Here is a 5,000-nt window from a genome sequence, read left to right on the forward strand (position 1 = left end):
CACGGACGTTAGTTTAATAGCGTTTAACGATGGATCCACGGTACAGAATGCAAAAATATGATTGTTAAAATTTTCGACTAATCGGTTCTAAGAGGCGAAGCAATACGCCGCTGGGACTTTGAAATATTTCGGAGTGCACCTAAAGTTCGTTATTTTGGCTAAACGGAGCGAAAATCTGCATTTATACCATCACGGACGTTAGTTTAATAGCGTTTAACGATGGATCCACGGTACAGAATGCAAAAATATGATTGTTAAAATTTTCGACTAATCGGTTCTAAGAGGCGAAGCAATACGCCGCTGGGACTTTGAAATATTTCGGAGCGCACCTAAAGTTCGTTATTTTGGCTAAACGGAGCGAAAATCTGCATTTATACCATCACGGACGTTAGTTTAATAGCGTTTAACGATGGATCCACGGTACAGAATGCAAAAATATGATTGTTAAAATTTTCGACTAATCGGTTCTAAGAGGCGAAGCAATACGCCGCTGGGACTTTGAAATATTTCGGAGCGCACCTAAAGTTCGTTATTTTGGCTAAACGGAGCGAAAATCTGCATTTATACCATCACGGACGCTAGTTTAATAGCGTTTAACGATCGATCCACGGTACAGAATGCAAAAATATGATTGTTAAAATTTTCGACTAATCGGTTCTAAGAGGCGAAGCAATACGCCGCTGGGACTTTGAAATATTTCGGAGCGCACCTATAGTTCGTTATTTTGGCTAAACGGAGCGAAAATCTGCATTTATACCATCACGGACGTTAGTTTAATAGCGTTTAACGATGGATCCACGGTACAGAATGCAAAAATATGATTGTTAAAATTTTCGACTAATCGGTTCTAAGAGGCGAAGCAATACGCCGCTGGGACTTTGAAATATTTCGGAGCGCACCTAAAGTTCGTTATTTTGGCTAAACGGAGCGAAAATCTGCATTTATACCATCACGGACGTTACTTTAATAGCGTTTAACGATGGATCCACGGTACAGAATGCAAAAATATGATTGTTAAAATTTTCGACTAATCGGTTCTAAGAGGCGAAGCAATACGCCGCTGGGACTTTGAAATATTTCGGAGCGCACCTAAAGTTCGTTATTTTGGCTAAACGGAGCGAAAATCTGCATTTATACCATCACGGACGTTAGTTCAATAGCGTTTAACGATCGATCCACGGTACAGAATGCAAAAATATGATTGTTAAAATTTTCGACTAATCGGTTCTAAGAGGCGAAGCAATACGCCGCTGGGACTTTGAAATATTTCGGAGCGCACCTAAAGTTCGTTATTTTGGCTAAACGGAGCGAAAATCTGCATTTATACCATCACGGACGTTAGTTCAATAGCGTTTAACGATCGATCCACGGTACAGAATGCAAAAATATGATTGTTAAAATTTTCGACTAATCGGTTCTAAGAGGCGAAGCAATACGCCGCTGGGACTTTGAAATATTTCGGAGCGCACCTAAAGTTAGTTATTTTGGCTAAACGGAGCGAAAATCTGCATTTATACCATCACGGACGTTAGTTTAATAGCGTTTAACGATGGATCCACGGTACAGAATGCAAAAATATGATTGTTAAAATTTTCGACTAATCGGTTCTAAGAGGCGAAGCAATACGCCGCTGGGACTTTGAAATATTTCGGAGCGCACCTAAAGTTCGTTATTTTGGCTAAACGGAGCGAAAATCTGCATTTATACCATCACGGACGTTAGTTTAATAGCGTTTAACGATGGATCCACGGTACAGAATGCAAAAATATGATTGTTAAAATTTTCGACTAATCGGTTCTAAGAGGCGAAGCAATACGCCGCTGGGACTTTGAAATATTTCGGAGCGCACCTAAAGTTCGTTATTTTGGCTAAACGGAGCGAAAATCTGCATTTATACCATCACGGACGTTAGTTTAATAGCGTTTAACGATGGATCCACGGTACAGAATGCAAAAATATGATTGTTAAAATTTTCGACTAATCGGTTCTAAGAGGCGAAGCAATACGCCGCTGGGACTTTGAAATATTTCGGAGCGCACCTAAAGTTCGTTATTTTGGCTAAACGGAGCGAAAATCTGCATTTATACCATCACGGACGCTAGTTTAATAGCGTTTAACGATCGATCCACGGTACAGAATGCAAAAATATGATTGTTAAAATTTTCGACTAATCGGTTCTAAGAGGCGAAGCAATACGCCGCTGGGACTTTGAAATATTTCGGAGCGCACCTAAAGTTCGTTATTTTGGCTAAACGGAGCGAAAATCTGCATTTATACCATCACGGACGTTAGTTCAATAGCGTTTAACGATCGATCCACGGTACAGAATGCAAAAATATGATTGTTAAAATTTTCGACTAATCGGTTCTAAGAGGCGAAGCAATACGCCGCTGGGACTTTGAAATATTTCGGAGCGCACCTAAAGTTAGTTATTTTGGCTAAACGGAGCGAAAATCTGCATTTATACCATCACGGACGTTAGTTTAATAGCGTTTAACGATGGATCCACGGTACAGAATGCAAAAATATGATTGTTAAAATTTTCGACTAATCGGTTCTAAGAGGCGAAGCAATACGCCGCTGGGACTTTGAAATATTTCGGAGCGCACCTAAAGTTCGTTATTTTGGCTAAACGGAGCGAAAATCTGCATTTATACCATCACGGACGTTAGTTTAATAGCGTTTAACGATGGATCCACGGTACAGAATGCAAAAATATGATTGTTAAAATTTTCGACTAATCGGTTCTAAGAGGCGAAGCAATACGCCGCTGGGACTTTGAAATATTTCGGAGCGCACCTAAAGTTCGTTATTTTGGCTAAACGGAGCGAAAATCTGCATTTATACCATCACGGACGTTAGTTTAATAGCGTTTAACGATGGATCCACGGTACAGAATGCAAAAATATGATTGTTAAAATTTTCGACTAATCGGTTCTAAGAGGCGAAGCAATACGCCGCTGGGACTTTGAAATATTTCGGAGCGCACCTAAAGTTCGTTATTTTGGCTAAACGGAGCGAAAATCTGCATTTATACCATCACGGACGCTAGTTTAATAGCGTTTAACGATCGATCCACGGTACAGAATGCAAAAATATGATTGTTAAAATTTTCGACTAATCGGTTCTAAGAGGCGAAGCAATACGCCGCTGGGACTTTGAAATATTTCGGAGCGCACCTAAAGTTCGTTATTTTGGCTAAACGGAGCGAAAATCTGCATTTATACCATCACGGACGTTAGTTTAATAGCGTTTAACGATGGATCCACGGTACAGAATGCAAAAATATGATTGTTAAAATTTTCGACTTATCGGTTCTGGATCACTGAAAAATCAAAAAAAATTATTAATTTTGATTAATTAAATTACATATGTAGTTTTATATTGTTATAGTCTCGTATTTGTTAATGTTTTGTCGTAAGAAAATGCAAAAATATCGTTTTAATGTTTTCGTCTCATCGGTTCTGGATCGCTGAAAAATCAAAAAAAAATATTAATTTTGATTAATTAAATTACAAATGGAGTTTTATATTGCTATAGTCGCTTATTTGTTAATGTTTTACCGTAAGAAAATGCAAAAATATCGTTTTAATATTTTCATCTCATCGGTTCTGGGCGGTTTTAAAATTTTTTAAAATATTAATTAAACCCATGATTTACATGAGAATGTGAATTTATTATGTCCTGCATGTTAATTTATTAATTTTCATGTATAGAACGTTATAAAATGAAAGGATATGTTCGACGATATTTTCAGTCTAAGTTTTACCGTGCCGGCGGGATGGTACGCTCTCACGGCGGTTTGCACAGGCATACGCCTGGGCGTAAGCCCATGCGTCGCCGACCTAGCGGCCGGCCGTTCGGTATTTATAGGAAGGCACTTTCGGTTCGCTCGGACCGGTCGGGAGTAGCGTCGAGCGTGTGGCTCTTTTATGACTTCGGTTGAAAAGCAGTCTACCGCTCCTCGAGAATATACTTTCTCGACTATTCTCGTTCCGGTTTTCCGTTGCGGATTATTATTAATCTCCACACAGCATTACCACGGGTCGGTGTCTAAGACCGAATGGCCCATATGTGGTGAGCCTTGTAATATAAGGCTGGTGACCTGTATGCACTTATAAATGTTGCATACTTGTACAAACTGAGCATCAACTGTCTGTAACCAAAATTTGTTAAAACTGAAAAAGTTATAAGATTGTATAAAATTTTTGAACCAAGAAAGTAGTGTTAGACGAAAATTCGTTCTATCACTTTTAGAAGGGAGACTGTTTGGAAATATTTAAAGTATAAAATACACAAAAGTCCACTGAATTATGAACAAAATTACGTCCCTGAATTTAAGAAAAGTCAAGAGGTGTCAGAAATAAAATCCTCTCTGATACGTTCAGAGAGGAAAATAAGTATGGAGAGAGGAGTAAAAATGAAAGAAGTTTTAAGGCTGGGGAAACTTCTAAAGGAGAGAGATTCCAACATATCTAATATGTACATTTAAAGCAAGTCCAAGGAACTCTCTCCGTTAATGTTTGAAAAGGTGTGTGCAGATGGAGGAGAAATGTATAAAGTACAGAGACGAGGTTGGTGGGCCCGCTCTAATGATAAAGATTATAAAATTTGGTGGCAAAATGACCAGCATGATCACTGTACGCGCTTTCTCGATTTGTATAGCATGCCACTGTCCGCGCTATCTTTTATTATATTGTCCAGCGTGTGTGGTCTACGTGCTTGCACGATGGATGCACGGCGTGAAAGTGATTTTCGTGCTTTATGAGAGGAGGAGGAGAATATTTGGCCTCTATAAGAGGTACAAAATTTATGAAATGTGTGTTACATACAAAAGAGAAATGGCTTAACGTCGATCGGTCTTACAGGGAGGGCCGACGACGAAAATTTAAATTTACAATAATAACTAAGCTCCCTGGTTGATCCTGCCAGTAGTCATATGCTTGTCTCAAAGATTAAGCCATGCATGTCTAAGTACATACCGAATTAAGGTGAAACCG

At 39.1% G+C, this 5,000-nt stretch overlaps 1 non-coding gene across 1 annotated transcript in view; it reads left to right on the forward strand.

Moving 5' to 3' along the window:
- Positions 1 to 4,912: 4,912 nt before the first annotated feature.
- Positions 4,913 to 5,000, forward strand: part of LOC143307898 (small subunit ribosomal RNA) — a 1,923-nt gene continuing 1,835 nt past the window's right edge. The window contains exon 1 of the ribosomal RNA XR_013064941.1: positions 4,913 to 5,000. This exon is cut by the window's right edge and continues 1,835 nt beyond it. This is a non-coding gene — a ribosomal RNA (small subunit ribosomal RNA).

Source organism: Osmia lignaria, unplaced genomic scaffold, assembly GCF_051020975.1.
Source record: "Osmia lignaria lignaria isolate PbOS001 unplaced genomic scaffold, iyOsmLign1 scaffold0094, whole genome shotgun sequence".
Lineage (NCBI taxonomy): Eukaryota > Metazoa > Arthropoda > Insecta > Hymenoptera > Megachilidae > Osmia > Osmia lignaria.